A 27,530-nucleotide genomic window follows, 5' to 3' on the forward strand; every position below is an offset into this window, starting at 1 on the left:
CATTGACAACTTCCCAGGCAAGGCCTGGTACACACTAGGGGCTTAACTCCCCCCATCCCCACCTAGAAAGGCACAGGACCAGAGCTGGGTCTCCATACACACTTGCTGCCTGATGTTAACAGCCCCCCAGATGGTGCTACCATCCCCTGAAGCTCAGAGAGCTGTGGACACTTCCTGGAGTTCACTTAGTTGGTAAGTGGCAGAGGTGTGAGTCAAACCCACTTCCGCCCGGAGGGTGGTTTCCACTGGGGAGCACGAGAAGCCCAGGCTGGGGAGTTGCTCGGCGTGGGGCCCTGCGTGGGGAACTGTCGGCCTGTGCGAAGCCTGCAGCCCTCCCCTCGCCACCGTGGGTGCGGAAGGCGGGTGGTCCTGTTACCCCAGCGCGGGAGGGTCTCCCCCACCAGCGGGCATGCTTCAGAAAGAGAATGATACTGCAAACTGCGTGCCCACGTATGCCTTCCCATCAGGTGGCCATCCCAGGGAGGTGGGGCCCAGCTGTGCCAGGAGGACCGTGATGGGCAAGCTCCCCAGGAGTGGCTCCACCTAAGGAGGAACTTTCTAGAAGGCAAAGCTGTCCTCCGTAAGAACAGCCTGCCTGAGTAGATGGTGAGGCGTATGACACCTGCCCTTCGTGCCCTTTGGGTGGTCCCGGTGGGAGGGCAGTGGGCGGGGAGGTGAGGGACAGGCTGAGCGCAGAGCTGCCTGCAGCCATGAGATGTCAGGACTGCAGGGGCCACACGCCGGGCCCACCGTGACTCTACCGTTTTCCTCCCGCCCTGACCTCAGGTGACAGCTGCTGGGGACTTGTGCATCTATGTGTCTCCACTGGCCAGTGAAGACTTAGGAGTCAGCAGCTCCTTACTGAGCACCCACTGCGAGCCAGACCCTGGGGCTGCAGAAGGGGTGCACGGGACTCTTTCTTGGGGAACTCGAGTCCCTCAGGGAGAGACAGACACATAGTATGAGTCGAAAAGATGAGCTGTAGCTCGGGGGAGATGCGGGAGGCCCAGGGAGCACAGAGGAGCAGACCGATGGCCGTGGAGGTGGCAGGGCACCTGGGGACATGCTTCCCAGGGAGACCGAGGCAGGAGGTGAGTATTGAAAGATGAGTAGGAGTTGACCAGGGAGACGAAGGTGTCTGGGCGGAGGGAACAGCGTGTACAAAGGCACGGAGGGCTGATTCTGGACGTCTGGGTGTGCCGAGCTGAGGGTTGAGGCCCAGACATGGGATAGAGTTTGGGGAGGGGGAGGCAGAGGTCAGTGGAGGGGGCATGGGGGAGGGGAGCGGATCAGACAGGCCCTCGTGGGAGTGTGGGTTTTAGCCCCGGGGATGCCGGGGAGCCAGGGAAGAGTTTTCAGCTGGTGGGAAGGACCTGGGCTGATGTGGGTCTTGGGAAGTTCTGTCCAGCACTGGCGAGGAGGCCTGGACCCCAGCATCCGGCATGTGCTTTTGTCAGAGACTTTGACCAGCCTTTCCAAGAAAGACAGACAGACGAGGAGACAGGAGGGAGAAAGACCCAGAGGATGTTCACAGAGCATCCGGGAAAAGCAGGCAGGCCCAGCGTCTTCCTCTTCTGCCTGCAATGCCGGGAAGGGCCCGCGTGGGTACGAGAAGCCAGCCTCTCCCCCACAAGGCATTTGAAAGTGTGCCTGATTGACAGCAGAACAGTAAAAGGAGGAATTCAAACACAGTCAGTCCCTCCCTTTGCTGGGATTAGCTGCTAGGAGTGTAATGATTTTCATTAATACCATCAGCTTTCCTCAAACTTGATTATAATTACTCTCCGACCACATTCCCCTCGGTGAAGTGATGCTGAGTGGAATGTACATTAATCAAATCAACATCCGAGTGCTGATGGCCTGAACTCGGAGCCCGTGGCCAATGGGGGGTCAGAGGCGGGTGGCTGGGCACCCTCTCTCCCTGGGGCAGGACATCCACATAGACGGAAGAATTGATGAATGCTAATGTGGCCGTGATGAGCTGCCTCCCTGCAGCCGCCTGCCTCCTGTTCACAGGCTCTGTTCTCATTTATCACCTGTTGGGCCCTCACCACATGTCCTGGTGGCAGGAATATTGTTTGTATTTTCAGACAAGAAAGAGCCATGGCTCAGAGAAGTCCAGTGACTTCCTGAAGGTCACACAGCATGTTGAAAGTCAGTTTTAAACCAGAGTTTAAACAACCTGATTGTTCCCCTGGGAAGCAGGGTGGGTAGAGGTGGGCGCTGGAAGGAAGAGAGGGGCAGAGAGGAAAGGCAGGAGGAAATGGGAGGCAGTCTTCCCGGTCTGATCTCAAGATTCACGAGCATCTGAGAGCAGCTCCCTGGAGGGTGCGGGGACACGAGGAAGAGAAAGCAGAGTTTAAGAAGTAATGATGGAAGGAAAGCTCCCTGCGAGCGGCAGCAAGACCCACGTTTACAGATCAAATGTGCCCATGAGTGTGGAGCAGGACTGATGATGGAAAAATACCCACTCCTGGTGAAATTCAGAATGGCAACAAGAAGAGAAAACCCTGCAGGCTCCCTCTGGGAGAAAGTAGCCCAGACTTTGGAACGAGAGCCAGACCCGGATCAGATTTCTCCCGATCAACCAGAAAAGCGGGAAGATGGTGGGGCAAAGTCCTCAAAGTTCAGAAGGCAGAGGTTTGAACAGAGCTCTGCACAAGCTGACCCGTCCGTGGGACGATGGCAAACTGGAGACTTCTGCGCATGAGGAGGAAGGCGGCTGGGGTGCCCCAAGCCCTGCGCGTACACCTGAGCCTGGGCTGCGCGCACACCTGCGTTCTGGTGAGCAGGCAGCGTGAATGGGCCTGGGACTGCCGAGGCCGTCGGAGCAGCAGAGACCCAAAGGTAGGGCACCAGGTACACGTGGCACTCGGCGTCAGGCAGATTCTCCTCCCAGGGGCATGTTTTCAAGAGTTGGGGTCACACCTCCTGGTGTGCAGGTCCAATCACACTTCATGGCTCCTCAGGGAATAGCATTTACATAGTGCTAATTTCATAAGCCCTCTTTATTAATCCCCAGCTCTAGACTTGGTCCATTGACAAAGCGCAGATGGATGCTTGCTGTTTGTTCAACCCTCCCCCGGCCAGTGGAGCAGCCCCAGCAGTGGAGCGGCAGGGGGAGGGGCAGGAGGGTGAGTTTCACCGCTCAATGCTGCCCAGAGTCGGCAAATAGAGAAGCTGAGGTTGACGTTTTTTGCTCGTTGGTTCAGCTAGCTCTGCCCGGCTCCCACTGAGGGCCAGGAGCTCTCTGCAGTCAAGAGCAACCTAAGTGTCCATCAACAGATGAATGGATAAAGAAGATGTGGCACATATACACAATGGAATATTACTCAGCCATAAAAAGAAACAAAACTGAGTTATTTGTAGTGAGGTGGATGGACTTAGAGTCTGTCATACAGAGTGAAGTAAGTCAGAAAGAGAAAAACAAATACCGTATGCTAACACATATATATGGAATCTAAAAAAAAAAAGGTCATGAAGAACCTAGGGGTAAGACGGGAACAAAGACACAGACCTACTAGAGCATGGACTTGAGGATACGGGGAGGGGCAAGGGTAAGCTGGGACAAAGTGAGAGAGTGGCATGGACACACATCCACTACCAAACGTAAAATAGATAGCTAGTGGGAAGCAGCCGCACGGCACAGGGAGATCAGCTCCGTGCTTTGTGACCACCTAGAGGGGTGGGATAGGGAGGGTGGGAGGGAGACGCAAGAGGGAAGAGGTATGGGAACATATGTATATGTATAGCTGATTCACTTTGTTATAAAGCAGAAACTAACACACCATTGTAAAGCAATTATACTCCAATAAAGATGTTAAAAAGAAAAAAAAAAAGAGCAAACTGGTTCCTCCTCCCATGGGGGTTGGAGAGGGGTCAGACGGGAAACCCAGCAACACAGAACAGAAATGCCAGGGCGGCCAAGAACTGCCCAGGGTCGCTGGGTGGAGAGCGTCAGCGGGGAGTGCCCCAGAATGCACATTTGGGGGTCTCTGGGGGCTGGTTTTAAAGCTAGGAGTGGGTGGCCAAAAGGGCCAGCAGGGGAACCAGCTTCCTGCCTGGAGAGCAGCCGGTGCAGGGCCAGGACTGAGGAATTTAGGGGGGCTAGTGATGCTGGGCTGGGCGTCACAGAGAGTGGGGAGAGGGACACGGAGGGTGAGAGACCACAGGCCAGGTCGTGCTGCTCTGGAGGCCACGGCCGACTGTGGGCTTGCCCGTAGATGCAATCATGTGTGTCGGGAGCTTTAATCAGGGGAGAGTCCTGAGCCGGCAAGCTCCCACTGGCTGCTGGCTTGATGGGGAAGATACAGGCAGAAGAGGCCACAGTCCGGAAGCGATGGCAGGGCCAGGACAACGACTGTCTACAGTCTACCTTGTAAATTCCTGGGTCGGTACCGGGGGAGTCGGTACCGAGAAGCAAATCCCCATCGGAGGTGGAGAGGCAGGAGCGGGGAGGTGGGCGAAGGAGGCTGCATTTCAGAGCAGGAGCCACAGGTATGGTGTGAAGTCAATAAGAAAGAGGTGGAAGTGTATTATTTAAAGTTATAAAGGAAGGGCTTCCCTGGTGGCACAGTGGTTGAGAGTCCGCCTGCCGATGCAGGGGACACGGGTTCATGCCCTGGTCCAGGAGGATCCCACATGCCGCGGAGCAGCTGGGCCCCTGAGCCATGGCCGCTGAGCCTGCGTGTCCGGAGCCTGTGCTCCGCCACGGGAGAGGCCACAACAGTGAGAGGCCTGCGTATCGCAAAAAAAAAAAAAAAAAAAAAGTTATAAAGGGAAACGGAGAACAGCCGTTGGCTCATGGGAGAGGGTCTGTGCAGGGGGATGGGAGTGGAGGCAGCTTTTACCTTTCCTTTTACACATTTCTATAAGATTTGCATATGCATTATACATAATCACGTTGATAGGTCACTCTTTTAATTAAAAAGGTGGTGGGGCAGGGAGAAACGAAAAAGAAGTGGCCGGCCTGCTTCCAGAGCGAGATGCTAACTTAATGTTAGAGGAGGAGACGGGGGTCAGAGTGGATCTGTGCAGGGAAGTGTGATGGGGTGGTCAGGGAACCCTCCAGGAGTCGGCACTGAGGCTGAGCCTGGGGATGAGGGGGCACCAGCCCTGGGGGTGGGGTAGGGGTGGTCAGTCAGCGGTAAGGAACAGAGGGAACAGCAAACGCTGAGGCCTGATGGGACAAGGGACATGTGAGGACCAGAGAGGAGGCAGTGGGTGGGCAGGTGAGGTGGGTGGGAGAGGGCTCACTCAGGGCCCGGGGCTGTGGGCCCTTTGATGGCGATGAGTTACTCTTGTGATTCCAAATAACATCCCAGCAACAGCTAACACCTAGGGACCCTCTCTCGGTGCCACACCCCCGTGCTGAGCATTGCACGTGGAGTATTTCATTCACTGCTGGTAAAAAAAAAAAATTGCATAATTTTGCCCATTTTACAGATGAGAAAACTGAGGCTCAGAGAGGTGAATTAGCTCACCCAGAGTTGGAGGGCTGGTAAATGGCAGAGCTGGGATCTGCACCCCAGGAGCCCAATTGCCAATTCTCCACCACCACCACTTGCAGGGGACAGGGCCAGCCCTGGGACAGGGCCAGTTCCCTGAACCGTGGCTGGCTGTCCCCAGGGTTCACTGCCAGCAGGTGAAGGCAGAGATGCAAGCCCTGCTCCTACAATGAAGCTCTCTGGTCCTGGACCGGTGCACCCAGAGTTTGAAATTCAATTCGATTACAAGTGCATTAAAAAAAATCATCAGAACCCAGAAACGCAGCATCATGGAGTGAGGCAGAAATCGAGCCTGCTGGCTCCTCTGGGGCAGCTGCTTGAGGACATGGTTCCGAAGTGCTCACCAAGGCAAAATGGTGCCAACGTGTCGGGACATAATGGACGCTAAACAGCGGGTTCTCAAGACGGCCCACGGGCGCCCCAACCGAGCGAGGAACCTGCAGCCTCCTGAGAAGAGCGGAGCTTCTCCCCTTCTAAGAGCAGAAAACCAAATATTCCCCAGCTCCGCACACAAACACCATGCAGGCCGTGCCTTGGGGTGGAAACAACACGGGATGCGGCCCGAGGCCTGTGTCTGTGCCCCCTCTGCCTCTGCTGTGTGACCTTCGACACGTCACTCTGTATCCCCGGCCTCAGTCTCCTCAACTGTATAACAGGATGACATAGAATACCCGCTTCCCAGGGCTCTCGAGCCCCACCTACTGGAGAATCCTGGTTGCAGCAGGTGAGCTGATACCATCCCACCCCCAGCTCTCTGCACCTGCTGTTCCCTCTCCCTGGGGTGCTATTCCCTGAGTTTCCGTGGCCAACTCCAGCAGGTCTCAGCTTAAACGTCACTTCCTCAGCAAGCGTGCTCCTTGTCCTCCAATTCATCCTGTGAGATTGTTGTCCTGTCTTGCGGTGCCCTGTTCTCCGTGGGCATCTGGCCAGGCCTGTGGCCGCAGGAACCAGGGGAGGGGCCAGCCCCTAGCCCTGCCTGGGGGACAGCAGGCTGGTGGCAGAGCAGAAGCATTGACCTAGAAGTTGAAGAAATTGCTGGGGTCACACATGGAGGGTCAGTTTCTACTGCTGGGTTGTGCCCTTGAGGAAGGAGTGGGATTTTAACAGAAGGAGGAGGGAACAGACGGGGCAAAGCAGAGAGCTGTCGGATGCACAGAGAACTCAGGGGCCAGGACATAGTCTCGTGTAATTGCAACTTGTGGAGGCTGATACGCATGATCAGGGGTGTGGACTTAAGCCTGCGGGTGCTGGGGTCGCCCATAAGGAATCCCGCCTTGGAATAACTGTACATCCTTGGAATAACTGTAGCTTGCAGTTAGATGGTGGTAAATGGGGAGAAGTGGGGTCTCCGGGGCCTGCCCCTTTGGGATCCAGCTGGCACCTGGGACTCGGGTTGGCACTCTCACAAATATTACGGTGCCAGGTCACCCACGGTCCTCAGTCTGGGGACTGCACTCAGCCCCGGGCGCTTGTCCACACTGCCAGGTGGGTCTGGGGTACTGGGAGCGCAGGGAGCAAAATTTTCTACCCCAAAATGTGTCTCTTTGGGAGGATTAACTCAGACCGATTGTTTTTAAGAAATAGAAGATTCAGGGAAGTTTCTTTTTGCTGCCTCTTAGCTGCCTAAAAAATTTAGATAAAGGGCCTGTTCCTGGAATAGAGCCATCACCAGAGATATCTGCAAAGAACATGGGCCAGGTGTGGGGGCCGACTGGGCGGGGCCTAGACATCAGAGTCCACTCCCTGTCCCATTGTCTCTGCGAGGCCCACAAACATTTGTTTTCCAAACATTTGCTTTTCCTTCTTCCTGTGAATTGCCTTCCTCCCCTTTGAAGTCCCAAACCACGACCCCCAACATCCTTTTCTGTCTTTAGCTGAAAACGGCATTTAAGCTAAGGGTTTTGGCCATTTGCGGGCGTTAGTTTTCCTGGGTCTCTCCCATCTACATATGTTATTAAACTTTTGTCTGATTTTCTCCTGTTGACCTGTCTCATGTTGGTTTAATTCTTAGACCAGCCAGAAGAGCCTAGAAGGGTAGAGGGAAATTTCTTCCTCCCCGACAGAAGTGAGGTAGGCTTGGCTCTGCACCCCTCCCCAACATCTAAGGGTTCCAGGGTCTTTGCAAGCTGCTTGCCCTCTGAGCGTCAGTTTCCTCAGCTGCAAACAGGTGTGAAGACATTAGTTAACTGAGGAGACAGCAAGTGTGAATGAGGCCAGGTGGGGATTCTGGCAGGGGGATGGCTGGAGGTCCAGAGGGGAGAACAGCATGTGCAAAGGCTCGGCGCCATGGGTTTGTCTCGCTGGAGGGCAGCAGACAGCGGCGGGATTGGGGCTGCAGAAGCAGGAGACGCCAGAATGGGGTTGGGCCATATCTGAAGGGACTGGGGTGGGTCACGTGAAATTGATCAGCTGGAGAGCTTCCGGAATGAAGACACTGGCTGAAGTGCGGGGGATAGGCTAGAGGGGGCTATGAGTCTTAACCTTGGCAATGGAGACCAAAGGCACCAAAGAGGAAATGCATAACGTCTCAGAATAATGACTGTTAAAGCATGTCTATCAGGCACTTGTTAAGAGCAAGGCTCCGTACAGCTATTAAGGCAAATGTGATAGCTTTACCATGTTACAGCTGAGGCCCAGAGAGGTTAAGTAACTCACGCAAGATCACACAGCCCACATTAACAGTGCATCCTCCTAACCACTGGCCGTACCTCCAGGGGACAGCCCACTGAGCAATCAGACACCAACACAAAGCATATCTTAGCACCAAAGCCATCCTAGGCTACACAGATCACTGTTAGCAATTGTCTATGATATTTGCACAGCACTTTACAGTTCGCCACGCATCTTCACCTGTATTATCTCATAAGACCCATACAATAGCCCTGAACAGAATTATCAGTTCTGTTTTCCAGACGTCAAGGGATCAGCCCCAGCTCACAAGGTGAGCAAGGTTTATATCCGAGACTCACTCCTGGCCAGGTCGGCTGATCCCACTTGGCTAGAGTGTGGCCCCTATTCACAGCCATCACCATTCCCTGAGCTGCTGCTGTGCACCAGGCCCTTCTGCTGCCTTCTCCTCTTGGTCATCCATCCCACCCACTCCACGGTACAGGCATTCTAAGGCTCGCTTTACGGACGAGAACTGCTTGAGCCTCAGATCGCTGTAGTCACTTGCCCAGGGTCACACATCTAAGCGGGGGATGTCAGCTTGATTGAGTCAGGCTACAGAGCCTGAGCTCTCCCCTCCCCGCAGCCCTCTGAGCAGGGGCCCGTGAATCGATTGATGACTGAGCTGGCGCCTTTGCGGCTGCCCCCTCCATCCCATCAGCTCTGCCCACCCTGTTCCTTGATTCTGGATAGCAGGTCCTGGGAAAGCGTGTCTCAGAAGCACAGAAGGTTTCCATGAAGCAGCCAGATGACATGCATGCTCTTCTCAGAAGCAGAACAGCATCAGAAGGGAGGCCCAATAAGCCTCAATTGTCTTCCAGTTTTCATCATTTGTGAGGTGCTTTCTCTGCAGACCTTGGTGGAAGCTCATTGGCAGGCAGGTGTGGGAGCCTGAGAGGAGCAGCGTGTCCTGTCAAGTGACTGATCTTGGAGAAATCACACAGCTTGGGAGTTGCATTTAGAGGACTTTGAGACACAAACCTCAAAGTGCCTGCCGCAAGATGAAGGATGTGACACTCTGGCAGAGGAAGGAAGGGATTTCTAGCCTCGATGCTCCTAACCCGGAAACAAGGGGGGTTCAACTTGGTAGTCAGTTGGCCTGGTCTAGAGGGCTGTGGGTCTTCACCCCAACAGAGACATTCGGGGCTCAGAGCAGGCTGGGATGTGTCAAGATGGCAGAATTCCTGGTTTTTGACAACAACACAATGTAACTCAAAAGAATCTCATGGCCCCATGTGGCCCAGTCTCTGTGAAGAATGGCCTTCCACCCTAAATCTGTAACCGAGCAGGACCCTATGGGGCCTTCCCGGGACAGGCCTTCCTCCATATCCTCTGCTTTAGCTCCTCTCTGAAGTACCTAGATAACAGTATTTGATGCACATTACCGAGTTGTTTTACAGATGTGAAAACTCCCCACCAAATGGAAGATGTTAACTACTTGATGACCGTGAGCACATGGGCCCAGGCCTCCTGGAGCCTGAGGACTGATAACTTCACCCCTGTGACATCGTCCTGTTACCTCACCATCAGCCAGTCAGAGAGCTGTGCATGACCTGATCCCATAGCCTGTGGACCCCCCTCCCTTACCTGGCTTCTAAAAATACTTGGCTGGGACTTCCCTGGTGGTCCAGCGGTTAAGGCTCTGCGTTCCCAATGCAGGGGGCCCAGGTTCGATCTCTGGTCAGGGAACTAGATCCTGCATGACACAGCGAAGAGCCCGCATGCCGCAACTAAAGATGCCATGTGCTACAATGATGATCCCGTGTGCCTCAACTAAGACCCAGGGCAGCCAAATAAATAAGTAAATATTAATCAATAAAAGTCTAAGTGAGACTTTAAAAAAGTTTTTTTAAATAATAAGAATAAAAATGCTTTGCTGAAACCCTTCAGGGATTTCGGGGCTTTTAGGGCGTGAGCAACCCGTCTCCTAGCAGGGCCCTGCAATAAAACTTCCTCTGCTCCAAACTCCAACGTTCTGGTGTGTTTGGCCTCGCTGTGCCTCAGGCACATGAACTTGCGCTAACAAGTCCTCTTTCTTTTTCCGCCCTTGCAGCTTTTCCATCTCTCCTCCCACCCAGGCTCGCAGCTCATTATTTTTTGCTTCCTACCTCAGACTGTTTTACAGTTTCCTCTCCACGCTGCCCATGATCAGAATTCTCTAGAACACCGGAAAGCACAGGAGCTGCCTGGTGGTCAAGTTCTTTCCCCTTTGTCTTTCTCAACTTTCCCAATTCCGTAGCTCAGAGATCCAGGAAACACCTGGTTCCTCTGGACTCTCGCTAGGGATTTCAAAGATGGAGCAGGTGAGTGGGGCAGGACAGCATTCTCTTTAGCTGGGAGGACAGGGTGGAAGTTTCCCCATGTCACGGTAGCATCGCTGTGTCATGGTGATAAGGCTCACTACTTGAGAAGGGTTCCTCCATGTCAGGCTCCATCAGCTACTGTCCCCGCCCTCATGGAGTCCCATCTCATGGCAGAGAAAGACACATGTCCCCTATGGGACCACTGTCACCAGTGCCTTCCTGGAAGTCTGCACATGTCCAGTGGGGAAGAGGGAGGAAGTCAGAGTGGCTTCACGGAGGAGGTGATGTTTGAATCCGGAATAGATATTTACCAAGAAGACAGGTGCCCTTGGAACAAAGGGAACGGCATGAGCCCAGCCAAGTGCCGAGTACAAACACGGAGGCTGCGGAGGTGGGGGGATGGTGGAGTGGCATTTAGCGGTAGCCAAGGTGGGGACAGGAGGGCAGTCCTGGTGGAAGGAACAGCATGTGCAAAGACCCTGGAGTGGGAAAGGGCCTGGGGTGCTTGGGCGCCTGGGAACCTGTGTGCCAGCAGGCCTGATGCTCCAGCTGACGTCCCCACAGGATGAGCAGCGCCAGCTGCCTCTGTGACGGGTGTCGTGTCACCTTCCCCTTGTACAGCGAAGGTCACAGGGGCTTGGCCAAGGCCACCTTGGTCAGGGGGTCTGACAGGGGTCCATGCCCAAGTTTACCTGCTTCCAAGGTCTGCAAGACCTCATGCCTCTGAGCCCCCTTCCACCCCCCAAGCACCTCGGGAGAGCTGTCCGTCCCCTCAGCAACGCACGGGCTTACCCAGCTCTGGGCCACCCTGCGCGCTCAGCAAATACATTTGGGCAGCCCCTCATGCAAGCTCTGCTCTGGGCCTGCCACCAGCTGAGTGACCCAGCCAGGCCCGTCCTTCCTCTGGGCCTCATCTGCGGAGTACGTATAACCAAATAGAACATTCTGGGAGCAAGTGTCCAGCCGGGGCCTGAGCAGTGCGGTGGCCACACCTGGTGGAGAAATCATGCGTCAGGATCCTCACTGGTCACTCTGCTTCTAATGCTTCTCTGTGCAGAGGTTCAAGCCGCGGCTTTGTTACACACTGGGGGGGGGGGTTGACCGTGTCCCCTGGCCCCTCAGAGCCCAGTGTCCCACCCAGAGAATGACCGTATTGTGTCCCAGTGCAGGGCTGCGCAGGGAAGGACTAGGGGGATGGGCCCAGCAAAGGAGGAGCGAGGGGGCTTTATCCCCATCACCAGCGTCACCATCGCCTGGAGCGACAAGATCTCAAAGGAGCCCAAGGGGAGGAGGGGGCTCTGGGGGCGTCAAGGCTGCCCGGACCCCGCTGAGGCCTCGGGGACCCCGACATGCAGGTTCCAGGCATTCAGTGCCTTTCTGCCAAGTTGATAGGATTAGTGTGAATGATGACAGGACCCCGGGCCTCTGGAGGGAGGGCAGCGAGAAGAGAATCAATAACGTGACTTGGCGGCCTTTGGTGTCTATTTTTGAGAGAGAGAGAAAGAGAAAATTCCCCACTCGTGCTGGAAGATATTTGATACATTTGAATTGCTAAAGAGGACACTTCAGCTTCCTTTCAGGGCCACTCCGGGCTGAGGAAAGGAGGGAGGAAAAGAGGGAGGGAAACAGAGGGTCTGGAGAGGAAAAAAGACTGGGGTGGGCTGGGGAGAGACGGGACTGACCCACGCTGGGGGAGGGCGTGGAGGGCGCAGGCCCAGAGGGGCCCCCGGGAGACCCCAAGGGGACTTGGTGTGGCTCCACCAGGCTGGCGGCTCCTGGAATCTGTCTCTATTCCTGGGGTGCTTGGTGGGAGCCCGCTCAGGGCAGGTTCAGGGACGCTCCCTGGAAGGACGGGAGGCTGAGGAAGGCGGACCCTGGGTCGCCCATCTGCCGAGCCCCAGGTCAGTAAGGTGAGGGTATAGCATCCACCTACTCTCCTGCGGGGCACCGCAAGGTCCCAGGGTGGAGGGAGGGGCAGAGAGAGGGGAGAGGGGCCCCACCTTCATCAACACGCACCTCCCAGGCTCCCTCTGATTTATTCACGCACCGTCCCCCTCCAGCCCGGGTGCTCCCTGAGGACGGGCAGTGACTGATTCTCCCTGGACCACGTGGTCCTGATGATGCAAATATCACTGAGACAAGGAGAAGCTCAGGATCAAGTGGGGTGAGTCAACACCCGGGTAATGGCATCGCTGCCAGCCAAGGGGGTCCAGGAAGAGGAATGGAGGAGAGACGCGGGGCACTTACGCGTCTCCGAGGGGACAGGAAAGTCTTCACAGGGGAGGAGGCCCCGTAAAGGGATTTCAGCAGGCAGAGGACGGGGAGCAGAGGGCATCCCGGGAGGGGGCACTGCCCAGGCAAAGGCCTGAGGGCAGGACAGCAGAAGACAGTCTGGCTGGCACTGCTGCCACTTCTGAGCCTCCGGGGCCCGGACACCGAAGAGGGTGCAGCCCCAGGGCGCTTTCAAAGGCAGTTCTGCTGCCTCAGCTCCTCCCTGAGAACTTCCTTAAGCTCCTTGGCACCAGCTCTAAATTAAGTACTAACCGGGAACCTCTGATCTCGTTAGTTGAATTATAATTGTCCTCTGCTCTTTAATCATTCATGGTGGCAGCGCCTGCGGACACGAGCCTCTGGAGAATTACCCAGCCAGCAGCTTACAGGTCACTCGCAAATACTCCAGTTCACATTAATTTGCAAAATGAAGAATTCACAGTCCCAAGGCCCCGAAGCTATGAAGGTGTTTAAATACCAGCAGTTCGAAACACGAAGGGGAGAGGGGTTATTTTTCCAAGTTAAATACTCCCTTGTCTCCGGAGATTTCAAGACCCTGGGCAGAGAGGACACTGAAAGAAATCAATCTTATACACGAGGCATCTGTTTGAGGTGTCTCCTCCCTCCCCGCCACCGCACAACCCTTCCAGGCAGAGCGGACCAGGAGACAGAGGGCCTGGATTAAAGAACGGTTCCGGTGCTGTAGTTGTGTGCCCCTAGGCACACCCCTTAGCCTCTGAGAGCCTTGTTGATGAGCCCTGCTTGGGCCAATCCTCCAAGAGGGTGGGAAGAATCAAGGGGGAAGATGGGTATGAAAATGCAGGGAGAGGTGGCAGCCCGTGTACTCAGTGGTTGGGGGGTGGGTGTACAGGGCTGGAGCGGGGGAGCAATGAAGGGTCCCAGAAGGAACTAGGGAGCGGGGAAGGTTGGTCACCTCGGGCCTGTGGCTGAGACTCTGGAGGGAAACAGAGACCCAGTGACCACAGATGTTGCCTACAGAGAGGGGCCCTCCAGCTCTCCCTGCAGGAGTGAACGGGGGAGGGGGGTGCCCTGAGAGGTCCTCATGCCCTCTGGGGACGTGAGGGGAACCCCGCCAACCCCCACCAGGGAGTCCCAGGCCAGTTCAACATTGTCTCCAGCTCAGAAAGGAGAGACCTGAGTCCGTGTTTTTAAACCATGAATGACTGAACCCATAAGAGGGATAATGTGAAAGCCAGTTCAGGAAAAACAGTAATTAGCTGTCCATCACCCTCCGCGGTGAGAACGGGTCTCCTCTCCCCAATCCCGTCCTTGCCCTTCTTCAGGAGGGGCCGTCGCTGGGAGCCTACTGTGTGCCCTGCAGGGGCGTCTGGAGCCAGAGGGTCGGGGTTCAAGCTCCAGCCCTGCCACTTGTTAGTCACGAGATGCTGGCGGGGGCTTCACTATTGCATACCTCAGTTTCCCAGCCTGTAAATGGGGGTCTCACAGAGTCACCGGGAAGATGGCATGAGTTAATTTGCTTGAAGCACTAGCCCGGCACCAGGTACCTGCAGGGCTCTCCAGGAAGGGCTGACTGTCTTCCCAGGTCCGCCTCTTAGAGGACCTCCTCCAATCCTCGGGGACCTTGGCTGGTATCCAGGGCAACCTGGTGCGGGGACTGCAGCCTTGTAGCTTTGAGTTTTCTTTGGGCACATTTTCATATGAAATCTTTTCTGGGGGCTCTTCTGCTTGCAGGAGATGGAAGGGGAAAGTGGGAGGGGGCCCCCACCCCTGAAGTCTCCTGCTCACAGGGGTACACAGATTGACAGCCCCCCGCAGGGCCTTCACCTCTAGAAACCCACCTGGACCTGGAGGCAGTTGCCCTCCCTCCCTGCCATCCCCAATCCCGGCCACACAGCTGAGGCCAGGTACCGTGAGCAGAGACATTTCACGAGCTGAGTTGGTTTGGCCTTTTGCTCTTTTTTTTTTTTTTTTTGCGGTACACGGGCCTCTCACTGTTGTGGCCTCACCCGTTGCAGAGCACAGGCTCTGGACGCGCAGGCTCAGCGGCCATGGCTCACGGGTCTAGCCGCTCTGCAGCATGTGGGATCTTCCTGGACCGGGGCACGAACCCGTGTCCCCCGCATCGGCAGGCGGACTCTCAACCACTGCACCACCAGGGAAGCCCGCCTTTTGCTCTTTTGCCACAAGCTGGAGGAGACCAGACCCAAAACTATTACAGCCTGAAGCCAAGTGCCCCTGATCGCAGCCCAGCCCAGCCAGACACAACCATGATCAGCCAAACCCCAGACCTGGAGTGAGAGAAACACATTTGGTTGCTGAAAGCCACTGAGATTTTGGGATTGTTTGTTACAGAGTATCATTGCATCAGCAGCTGACCAATACAGCAGAGACGTGCATCTGTTCAAAGCAGGAAAAACACTAAGACAGATGCAATCCTGAGGGGAGCATTAGTCTGGATGAAATGACACAGGGCTAAACCCAGCAGGGCACCCCTAGGGTGGATTTTACCCTCAGGGGGGCACCAACCAGGAGCACGGCCTCTGGGTATGTGAGCAGAGCTCTGACACCAGCCGCAGGCTTGTCAGTGTGGCCAGCAGGCACCTCTGCTTTAGACCGCCTCCCTCTCTGTATTCAAGTACACACACAGTTGCACTATTTGTTGAGTTGCGCCTTTTTCCAGAAGTTTATTCTTTGCAATAGAGCCAGGTGGTTGGACGTGTAAGACAGTGTTTGTCAAGCACGCGGCCCCGGCCCGGCATTCGGTCATTTACACGTGGGGTCGCTGTCACTAACGCAGGAACATGCTTGGTTTCAGGCCTCTGATACAATGCTGCCCGTGACCTCGTCGCAGGTCTGGAGAGAGCCACCATCTCCCACACTCCCAGCCTCCTGGGCCTCACAGAGGCGGCTCCTGGGGACAGGCTGGCTTCAGAGGCACCGGGGGCTGAGGCTGGGCATCCACATGCACACATAAGACAGAAGCCAAATTAGCCAGAAGCCAGAACTGGGATGAGGTTCCCGCGGGAAGGTCAGTGCCTTAACCACTGGCTCTTACGATGACAGGGCCTTGCACGTTCCCGCGGCTGCACCCACCCCTCCAGAAGGTGACCAGAGTGCCCTGGACCCAAACCCACCAGCCTGCTGTGTGGACCAGGACCCTGCAGGGTGGGGGCGGGGTGATGGGAGGGGCGAGAGGATATACTCCGTGTTGTCACCCAGGTCCACCTGGGTGTGTATGTCAGAGCCAGAGAGGCCGTGCTGTCGTGTGTGTGTGTGTGTGTGTGTGTGTGTGTGTGTGTGTGTGTGAAACCGACGAGCACTGTTGCACTCGTACTGTATGCTGGCGAGTACTGGCTCTCAGGGCACAGGGTCTAATGCAGAAGAAAGGATCCTGTTGTTGAAGCCTTTGCCCTCCCCTGCGTGCTGCCCCGGGCTGTGTGTCCTGCGTCCTGCCCAAGATTTCTGCTAATCCTCCAGCTAAGCCCCACAACGGAGGCAGCATCAACCCATTTGATTGGTGAGAAGACTGAGGTTCAAGGGGCCGAGTGTTTTGCCAAGATTCACACTGCTGGGGAGCAGTAACGTCGGAGCAAACCCGAGTTGGAGTTCCAGCCCGATGGTGACAAGACCCAGGTGCTGGTCCCAGTGACGCAGGCCACACACGAGGAGCAGAAGTCGTACAGAAGCTGGGGGAGGTGGGGACGGTTTGCTGGGCAGGTGAGAGGCAACGGTCCCTGAGCAGGGTCCTGGGGGATGGTGGGAGAAGGTTGCAGGGCACCAGCTCCTGGGAGGTGACTCCGAGGGAAGGTGCAGGGGGAGAGGACGGCGGGTAGGCGGGCTTGGACGCCTGGCACAGAGGGTCCCTGGGTATTCGCAGGAAGGACGTGCTGGGGAAACCCAGCGGCCACCCAGCATTTCTCCACCGACCAGCACAGAGCGCCTTCCTCTGTAGGCCGGCCCGGCCCTCCTTCCTGCAGCCACATACCTGGACCACTCTCCCGACAGTCCCCACGCTCCAGCCGAGCCAGCGCAGCTGCAGGATGCGGCTGTGGCAGAGGCCAGCTCGCTCTCAGGCCATGAGAAATCATCCTGATGAATCCCACTCCCCAAGTGATTCCCTGCCATGTGCCCAAGAAAGGCCCTGGCAGCCCTCACAAGGGTCTGGCCTGTCCCCAGACCCCCCAGCACCTGCCCTCCTCTGATGAACGGGGTTGGAAAGGCAGCCAGCATCCCCCCGCCCCCCCAGCCCATCTCCCCACTTTCCCCATCCTGAGCACAGGAGGAGATCGCATTAGCACCAATCGCCTCGACTTCAGGCGAATATCCCGCCCAGGAATTAGGCGCAGAAGTCCATTTAAGCAGAAAAGCAGATTTGATAGCCCCTCTGAGAGCCGGGGACAAAGGTGCAAAGCTCCAGGACCCACCAGGACCAGCTCAAGGCCCAAAGCAGCACCCACCTTTTACTAAAAGGTTTCTTTCGGTAAAAAAAACCAAAAAAACCTTTCTTGAAGTATGATACAGAATCGGGGATCTCAAGACCTGCCCCGGGGAAATGTGTGTCCCTGGGGTTTCTCCACATCTTCCTGGAGAATGTTCCCCAGTGTTTCCGAGAAAGGCTGGCTGGCTGCCTCCCACTGGTGGTAGGACCTCGGTCCTCTGTCCTTGCCCCCACCCCCACCCTGCAGCAGGAAGGGGAGGCATTTCTCCTCCGAAGCCTCCAGGCTCTTTACAATGCTGCAGGGCGCCTGCCTCGAAACTTTTCGACCTGGCTTCTGCAAACCCATTAACCTGCAGTGGGCTTCTAATTAAGCCACCAGGACTCTGATGTCTCCTCGCCGCTGAGAGTATTCAGAGCTGCAAAGGGCAGGCTGGTCCCCTCCAGGCTGGGGGCATGGAGGGGGGAGGGAAGCCGCATCGCAGCCCCCTCCAGGGGAGAGCTGATGCTCCATCAGGGCTCCCAGGAGTTGAGGGCAGACACAGAGCCCCTTCCCACCCCCAGTCCCACAGCTCACCTCCCCCAGGGCCTGAGGAGGCGTCTCCCCTTACCTGTACGGAGCCTTGTCACTCTCCAGCACGTGGACGGTACCTCCTGGCCCCTTCCTGGGGAGCAGTCCCAGACCCACTCTGCGGCGCACGTCCCAGGTTGGGGCATGGGTTGTGTGCGTGTGAGGTGGGGTGCCTCGGGGAGCTGGGCTCGAATATTCCTGGCTGCCACCTGCCACCGACCCGTCCCGGGGGGCCAGCTGCCTGAGGGGAGATGCTCCAGCCGGGCGGGCCCGCCGTCATCTGCCAGGAACACCAGGCGCCAGCTTTCCCTCACCAGGCGCCCGCCGGCTGCTCCCAGGCTGAGGCGACTGGTTTATTTTTAGAGCCCGGCCCTTCCCCAGACGCCAGGATCCCAGCTGAGATTTCCAGTGGCTCAAACTAGCCCATTCTGGGCTGAGCTGTTGCTTACTGGGAATGTTCTAGAAGAGAGAGACGGAGGCTTTAAAGGCTGTGGTCCTTATCCAAGAAATCCGGGGCTGGACTGGAGGTCTCCGAGACCCTCTGACGAGGATGGCCCCCGAATCAGGCGCCACGCGGGGATTTAGCTTGGGCAAGGAGCTTCCCTCCCTGGGCTGCCTCAGTTTCTTCCTCTTGAAGATGACCGACGACAGTAGGCACACCTGCCCGGAGCAGGGCTGGGATCAGAGAATGGGCTGGAACGCGGGACAGCCATAACCGTCCACTGTGCATCTCCTCAACCGGACTGAGGTCACAGGAGGCCAGGGACCTGTCTTGTTCACCATCATAACCTCAGCGTGTCTATTCCATAGTTGGTGCACATCATAGGTGCTCAGAAAATATTTAGTAAGGAGGGGAACACATGCCCATCTCCCGATAGCACTGTTAGCCTCCTAACGACCTGCAAGATCACGGGATTAAGTACGCTTGATATACGCGCAGCCCAAGGTCTAGACAGGAAAGGAGCTAACTCAGGTCCCCTGGCAGCAGGTGGCAGTGCCAGGGCTCCGCAACCCACCTGTGTCTGACAGCCAACCGTGGAACATTCCGCTTTGCCGGTCCGGCGCTGGCCTTGCGGCTGCCTCACCTGGGCCCCATAAACCTCATCTCCTCTGCAGACCCGGAGCCACTGATAAGATTCACCGTGGGCGGCTCTGCCTTCTGAATCTGTCCAGTACCCCCAAGGGAGGACTCAACCCAGTTCTGGATGTTTCTACACAGAATGCCCCAGCGCAGCTCTTGACCTGTGGGGCGGGGCCTTGCTCTCCCCTCTCTCAGGCCAGGCAGCGATTCTGCTGCTGGAACTGGCGGGACTGCAGGGCCGAAGGGGAAGGCGCCGGGCACGAGGTGGGCCATCAGCGTCTGCTCATCCGCTTTGCCTTAGCTCGTAGGGAAAGAAGCGTTCTGATCTGTGTGTGTGTGTCCACGTGTGCACGTGTGTGTTTGCTGAATGTGTTTTAGCCTCCATGCGGAGTGTGGGTCAGGCTGCCCCTCACCCGGTGGGGGTAGCCCCTTTCCAGACAGGCAGACCCCTTTGTCCTGCCTCTACCCACCTGTCCCCGGGGTGCCCGCCGTTCCTCTGCAGCCGCCCAGGTGCCACCACCTCTTCTGTACCTCAGGGACTGGCTGGCTGGTCTCCCAGGGTCCCGAGAGGCCTGGGGACTGGAAAGGCCCAACCCCCATGCTCCCGCCCTGGGGAACAGGAGGCAGGTTGCCTGGAGGCTGCATGCAGCGGCAGCCACCGGGGTCCCCTCCCCGGAAGACAGATGTAAGCCCACCCAGGGCCAGCCCCAGGGCTACTTGCAGGCAGGAGAGGGTCTGGCATCTTACCCGGGACCGTCCACCCCTGGGGTTGCTGACCAGGCGCAGCCAGTGGTCCCTTGGAGGAGCCAGGCTGCAGTCTGCTGGCAGCCCCAGCACACCCCTTTGAGGCTTGTCTCCCCAGTTCTCTCTCGGGGCCTCTGCTCTTCCGGGCGCCTGTCCAGGAGAATCTGTGCTTTGTGTCCCCGACTTGACTCACGCCTGCTTCTTCCATCGGGCCCCGCGGGCAGGACCACTGCTTATGCAGGGCTGCGAGGGCCTTCGGTTCCTATTCGTCGGTCAGATGAACGAATCCACCAACAGAAGAGCTCGGTGAGTTCGAGCCGTCCACGTGATGTCACGCCATGCAGCCACTTCCAGCGTGTTTTCTGAATAATATTTAATATTCTGGGCAAATGTTCACGGCATGAGCAAAGTGAATACAGTAGAGAACAAACTGTCACTGTGAAGATGTACATCGATGGATACGGTCCCTCCATCCAGGCGGGGAGTAACCCCTCCCAGCCCAGCCCTTTACCTGCGTGCCCGGTCCCTTGCTTCCTGCCAACACGTGGGCTTGTGACAGTGACCATTTGGTGAAAGGATGGATGGGTTCTTTCATCCACCGCCATTCCTCCCTGCAGCCAACAAATACTGTGGAGCACGTACAGTGTGCAGGCTCTCTTCTCTGCACCTGCAAGCTCCCAGCCTGATCTGCTTTGACCGGTCCACACGCCAGCAGCATCCCTACCGGCCCTGTGGCCCGAGGCCCTTGTTCACAGGACTCAGGCTGAGCCCCGGGGTCTGTGCTCTGGGCTGAGCATCGGAGAAGCCCGGGGGCTGATCACCCTCCAGGGACAGAGCCCCGAGCACCAGTCCCCTCTCGTGAGTCCTGCCGGCCCTGTGTCTGGGCACCTGATGGGCCACCAGATTCTCTCCACTGCTCCCCACCCCAGCCAGGACACACCCCACCTGCTTGCGATCTGATGGCCATGGCACTCCCATCCAGGGCTAACTCAGGGTTTCTAGTACTGGGTTTCCCTTCTCCAGGGGACTGTGAAAATCCACCCCCCACCCCCGCCCAGGATGGAGGCCCCAAGCAGGGAGAAAAGAGAGAGATGGCAGCTGGCATCCCAGCTGCTGGCCTAATTCTAGGCCCCATCTTGCCTCCCTGTCACTCATGGGAAGGGGGGAGGGGGTGGGATAGACGGAGACACCACAAGACAAGGCGAGAGACACATGGAAAGGAGCACAGGGATAGAGATAGACGTCCAGACAGAAAGAGGTGGAGACAGAGGGAGGGAGAGCAGGAGACAGACAGAGAGAGGCACGTGGGAGAGGCTGGAACAGAGAGGTGGCCAAGAGACGCCGAGAGGGACAGCCAGCCAGGGGTCCTAAGAGAGGAGAGAGAGGGGGAGAGACAGAAGGAAGGGAGAGAGACTACCTCTTCCTCCAGGGAGCCCTCCAGGCTCTGAGCATCCATCACTCTGCCCCTTTCTGCCTTGTCCCCCAGGTCCCCCCCGGGCATGTCCCCCATGCCCAGCCTGATCCCCTCTGGTCCCTGGCATGTCCGCCAGGCCCCTCTGTGGGGTCGCGAGGCCGGTGAGGATGAGCTGAGAAGGGGAGGGTGGGGCATTGACCTCGCCTACCAACAGTGAGCAAGCTCATTCTGAGGATGCTGGGGGACACTCGGGCTTGGGGGCCAAGAGGGTCTGAGAAGGAGCGCCCCCTGCCCCATGGGTGGACCAGCGAGTGGCCAGCGAGCAGAGTCTGCAGCCCAGAAAGCGATGGCAGAGGAGGACCTGCAGTGCCTGCCCACCTGAACTTGGGCTCTGAGTTGAGAAGGTTTTCCAGCTGAGAGCTGTCTGGTGGTCCATTTTACAGATGAGAAAACCAAAGCCAGGAGGGTCAGAGTTAGGTGCCTGTGCTCCCTAACCCCCGCACTGGCAGCCTCTCTCTATTCCTTTGTGCCACTCTAGTCCCTTTGGCAGCCTTCCTGGTGGTGAATGCTTGCATACCTCCGGTAATGGGGAGCTCACTATCTGTCATGGCAGCCGCTCCATGGACACAGTACACGCTCTCTAGCTGTGCCCCTATCCCTTCACGTTTCAGTGGCTCGGGGAGCAGAGGCTTTGCCCACAGTCCTGGGGTCTCTGGTCCACCTCTGTGCCTTATGGCCATGCACCTGGGCTTTTGAAACTTTCAGTAGAACCCACCCTTGTGCCTTTAAACCCCTTTTCCTGAGTGATAATGGCCAGCACTTCCCACCTGCCAGGTGTGTTTGAGTGCTCGCATGTTACTCTCAATCCCCATCATAAACAGTTTGTCTGTTTACTTATGAATTGCCCCCATTCTGAAAGGTCAGGCCAAGCGAGCAGGACCCCCGTCTGTCTTGTTCACTTCTGTATGGTCAGCAGTGACCATTGCTTGGCACATACCAAGTGATCAGGGGACATTTCCTGCTAATCTGATGATCTGGAGGAAGAGGGAAGACACACAGCCTCCGTGTTCTACAAGGACATCCCTTCTCCTGGCTCCCTGCCCTACTGGGCCCCCCACACAGGTGGTTCCTCCATGGCTCAGCCCGCCCCTGCCCTGAGCCCACCCTAGCTCAGTCGGGGCCATCTAGCCCAAAGAGGGGGCCTGGGGGCAGGGGGACCAACAATGCATTGGCAGGAGCCCAGGGGCCAGAATGGGGTCCAGGTCAGAACAGGTGCATTATTTGTTGAAAAGACTGTCCTTTCTCAGCCCTTTCATTTTTCTTCATTTTAAAAAACTCTCTATGCTTAAGTATGCATAATTTTTACTGGTCTGTTTTTAAAGTTCCTGTATTTTTCCCCCATCATCTCTAACGCACTGTGAAGCCGATCCAGCGAAGTTTTCATTGCAGTTACTGTACTTTTTAGTTCTAGAGTTTGCATTTTTTAACAGTTTTCCTTCTGCTGAGTTTTCCTATTTGTTCACTCATTAACACCATATTCTTCAATTTCTTAGAGATGTTTTTCCTTTAATTCTTTGAACACATTTGTAATAGCTCTTTTAAAGGCTTTGTCTGCTAAGCCTAACATTGGAAACATCTCAAGTTTAATTTCTATTGCCTGCTTTTTTCCCCTTAACTGTCAGTCTCACGTTCCTGTTTCTTTGTGTGTCTAGTGATTTTTTAATTGGATGCTGGGCATAGCGAACAATGTATTGTAGAGATATTGGATTCTGCTATCATCCTCTAAAGAGTGTTTCTTGTTTTAGCAGGCAGTTCAATTACCAGCTGACGACTTTGAACTTAGAGAGACTCAGCTTACACTTTGTTCGTGTGAATATGGAGAAAGCCAATGTGTTTCCTCAGTTCCTCTTAGTTGGCAGGAATTACCTCTGAACTTTGGTTTCCTTGCAGATCTTTTGGGGGCTTAGTTTTAGGTTATATTAGGAGGGGTCCAGTTTAACTCTTACCCTGATACGTGGTTCCTACTCCTAAGACATAGCCTCTCTGGGCTCTCAGCTGGATGTCGAGAGTATTAACAAACTGTTGAGATTTCTCCATTATAACCAAGCAGGAATTTCCGTGTTCCTCTGTTTTTTCCCCCAGTTCAGCTCAGACCTCTAGTGCTTCCAATTTGCTTTCGGTCCCGTAGGGTCTGCTCTCTGAAAGTCTTGGAGGGTCTCGCTCTGAGCATGTACAGCACATCCTCCAGCCGTGGACTCATCGGGAGACCCCACATCGACTTCCGGGGTTGCCCCTCTGCACAGCTCCTCTGTGATGCCTTCCTCTGCCGGTCCCAGCTGCCCTGACCTCCAGCTGCTGCCTTCGCAGCTCACCATGGCCACTGAGCTCGGCTAAGCCCCAGGCCCCTGTGCTGCACCCAGCAAATTATCCCCTGGAAGAGAACTGGTGATCGTGGGCACCCCTGTGGGCTTTCCTTCTCTCAAGGATAACAGTCTTGCACTGCCTGTTGCCCATTGCCTGCCAAGAGTTGCCTCATATATTGCTCCAACTTCGTAACTGTTGACCACGGAAGGGATAGCTGAGTGCCAGTTAATTCCATCTTGGCCAGATGGCAAGTGGCTTCATTCCCCGGCCCCTGATTCCACCTAGAATAGATTCAAGTTCCGTGTTTGGTCTTCAAGGCTCTGCAATCCCTACTTCCCTCTCAGATTTCACCCTCACGCTCCACTGTCACTTCATCTCCAGGCACAGAGGCCCTTCCTTTTATTCTTCAAGTACATCAGGCTCTTTGCCACTTCTGGGACTTTGCACCTGTTCCCTCTACCAAGCGTTCTGAGCCCAGATCTCTGCATGACTGGTTATTCAGGTCTCAGTTCCAAATCATCGTGTCAGAGAGCCTTTCCCAGGCCAGTCTTTGTAACAAAAACTACAGTCCTCTCCACCTCCCCATTGTTTATTTTCTTTATAACACTGATTGACATCTGAAATGATCACGCTTGTTAACGGATTTATTTGTTTCTTCTCTGTCTCTCCAAACAGAACATGCGCCCCACGGAGCAGAAGTGCATCTGTCTTCTTCCCCATGGTGTCTGGGGACCAGGCTCAGACCTGGCACGCTTGACTCCTTTTAAGGATTTTAATTGGCCCCTCCCCTTCCTCTGACACCTGCTTGGCACCCTTATTTCCTGAATGAAGAGTCGTTTCCTTGAAAGCGAAGGTAGAAATCTGTCCTGCGCCTCACGCCTTCCGCCATCTGCTGTGCTACCACCTTCCACCAGCAAGCAGCCTCCCTCCCTCCCCACTCTCGCTCTTTGTACTCCAGGTGGGATGAAACAAAACCCTTCCCCGATTAGGCTGTATCTATCAAAAGGCTTAATAATGCTCCCACCCTTGGGTCCAAGACAAGGAAACAGCTGGAGGTGCCACAGTCAGGGCTGAAACAGGGAACACCCAGCAGGACGCTTGGTGCAGGCTTGGAGCTGGGCTCAGAGTCCCTGGTCCCAGGGGTTGGGTGACTGATGGGAATGAGGCCGTGAGATCAGAAAACCAAGACTGGGCATTACATCCTACAGCCCACCTGGGGGTGAAGCCTCAAGGAGGGGGATTCACATGGGACCCCTGGAGATAGGAAGGTCACGGGGGAGGGGAGCCCGACAGGTCTGGCAGGTGGGCGGAGGTCAGTTCTCTAGGCCACGCAGCTCCCTGGTTGCACAGCGGAATCCCTAGTTTCCACAAAAATATGCCAGTGCCTGGGCTCTCCCCACCCCTACTTGACCAACGACACAGAAATCGCCGGGAGCGGCTGGCATCAGTATTGTCAAGAGTGGCTCCCATGCCTCGAAGGTGTGCCCAGGCCTGAGGATCTGAATGTGCCTTGGAGCCCCTTGAGGAGAGCTCCCCAGCCCCCTGCTCTGCACCCTTCTCCCTGGGCGGGCAGGCCCACGGGTGCGCTCCACGCTGCAGGCTTAATTAACTGTTTGTAAATTCTAAATCGAGAGCGACAGCTTTCTTCCAACTGACAACTCTGCCCATAATTGATATTAGTTTTCCTCCGTTCCCAGAGGCAGTCAGGAAGTAAGAAGTCTCTCTTGCTATTAAGCCTGATCTCAGCCTAAGACCCTCTGGTGGTGGTGAGTGGGGAGTTAGGGCTGGACTCAGAGGCCTCCCCCGCACCCCCCCTCACCCCTGCTGACCCATCCTGCCCCTTCTCCTCTGCTGAGGCCCTGAGCGAAGCGGGGGGGTGGACACAGGCACCCAGGACTGGCTGACGGGACCCTCAAAAGTCTGCCCGTCCTCAAAAATACCAGCTCTTTTTTTTGTTTTTTGGCCTCCCCACGGCTTGTGGGATTTTAGTTCCCTGACCAGGGAACGAACCCAGGCCCTCGGCAGTGAGAGCGCAGAAACCTAACCACTGGACCGCCAGGGAATTCTCACCAGCTCTTTCTTAAAGATGAGACTGTGTCCCCTAAAACCATCTCTGGAATGTTCTTGAGCCAGCTTCTGCAAAGACGCCTCCCGGGCCCTGTCTGGGAGGAGCGCAAGACAGTGGGTGGCACCGAGTATATGGGGGAGGGCATGTGGGCCCGTCCTGGGTTCAAATCCCACCTGTGCTTCAGACCCCCATTCTCCCGCCAGGCAGTGAGCATAATGGTGAGGCATCATCTCACAGCCCACGGTGGGGACGAAGGAGAAAATGTGTGCAGAGGCGCTTCAAACATGCTGAGCACGTGCTTATCGTCATGGCGACGGGGATGATTCCTGCATCACGGAAAAGTGACTTGGAGCCCCAGCTGCCTTAGAACAAGTGGGCAGCCCGTCAGGGACGAGGAAAGGAACCCACTCCCTGCGGTGGGCAATTTCTGGGGTGAGAGTCAAGCTCTCGGTCACACCACTTCACCCTCACACCTCCCATCCTTCTCCTCCTTAGCAGAGGGAACTTTGGGCTAATTATAGAAGTGAACTAGTTACCAGGGGCAGCTGACTCCACATAGTATAATCTATGAAACACGAGCTGGCACGCTGCAGACCCCCTTCCCCGAGGGCTGGGGCAGCTGCAGGCTGTGGGGTGATCCTGGGAGGGCCCTGGCTACTCTGGACAGCCCCCCATTCTCACCTCTTCCCCGTCTTGGCTCAGCTGGTGAAGCTACAGAGAGGCCTAGGGCATAAGCTCGATGATGGGGAGGCCATTTAGCTATTCTTGGGCACAATGTGGAGGTCTCAGGTGGTCCTCTAGTAGTCAAGGTGTTCCAGCTTTTTCCTAGCCCGGGCCTGGGGAGCCCCGGGCACCAGTCTCCTCTGCTGATGCCCTTGGAGACGGAGCCAGGAAGCTTTCCCTGGATCCCAGCTGGGCCTCAGAATCCTTCTCAATGCTTTCCCAGGCAGCCTCTGCTGATTGATTAGGGCTGGCATTTGAGATGAAAGCGATTTGCCAGCCCTGCCTTAAATCTTCCAACTCTGAAAGAATCCAAGAAAAATGTTAGCTCTGGTGTGAAGCAACCCGTAGCTGTATAGAGGGAACCCCTTGGCAATGGGTGGGGGACCTTCTCCTTTGGAGAAAGCTTGAGCCCTGAGCAGAGAGAGAAGAGGAGGGATGCTAAAGAAGAAGTGTGACAGCATCGTCTCCCCCAGGCTCCTGGTCTGCTGCCGGGGTTCTCTGCTTCCTCCAACCCCGTCAATCCCCTGATTGCCTGCTCCCAAGTTGAGGTGCCCTTTGAGGGGGGGGGCACCACAGAGGCCACAGTGGCCAAGGGTCAAGTCCCAGCTCTGCCACCTAAGTAACTCAGACAGTTACTGAATGTCTCTGATGCTCCGTTTTCTCATCTGTAGAATGAGGGTAACATTTCCTGCCTTAAAGTTATACTGTGAAGAATAGATGCGTTGGTAGACGATATTTAATTGATGCTAGGAGTCATCTTTTTGGGTCACAGTTAAATTATCAGTATTTCAAAAATTCTTAGTGGTACCTAAAATACAAGGGCCTCATGATGGGCAAGGATCTTTGACTTACAGGAATATGGTGTGTACAACATTTAGAACCGTGGCTGGCACGTAGTAAATGCTAATGAACGTTAGCTGTTGTTATTTCCACATAAATCAGGTAAAGTCCAGATCTTGTTCTGTTGCCCTCTCCCTATCCCCCATTCAAATAAGGCAAATAAAAATCACTGAAAGCAGGAGACCCTGTTCTGGGGCTTCCAAGAGCGTGTGTAGGGGAAGGGTCTGCAGACTGCTGCTCCAGGTGGGCATGAGGGGTCACCTCTGTCAGTTCCGTGGCCCCTGATGGGATCACCATGTTCAGGGTCTTGCTTATTTTTCTCACAGCCATAGCATTTTTCTGCAAGATGGTTTTTTCTTGGTCACATAGTATTCTGCCACATAAACGGTCTGTCCTTTTCCTAACAAGCCCTTATAGGTGGCGATTCGGGCTGGTTCCACTTTTCCATGTTATACAGAATTGCCTTGTTCATATCACCAGTGAGTCCCCAGAATAAATTCCTTACAGGTAATTGCTGGAGAGAAATGATCAGCAGATCTTTGGTCTCTATAATCGACTTG

The sequence above is a fragment of the Delphinapterus leucas genome, chromosome 11, assembly GCF_059928025.1.
Source record: "Delphinapterus leucas isolate spDelLeu-1000000601 "Yukka" chromosome 11, BTC_Dleu_Yukka2, whole genome shotgun sequence".
Classification (NCBI taxonomy): domain Eukaryota; kingdom Metazoa; phylum Chordata; class Mammalia; order Artiodactyla; family Monodontidae; genus Delphinapterus; species Delphinapterus leucas.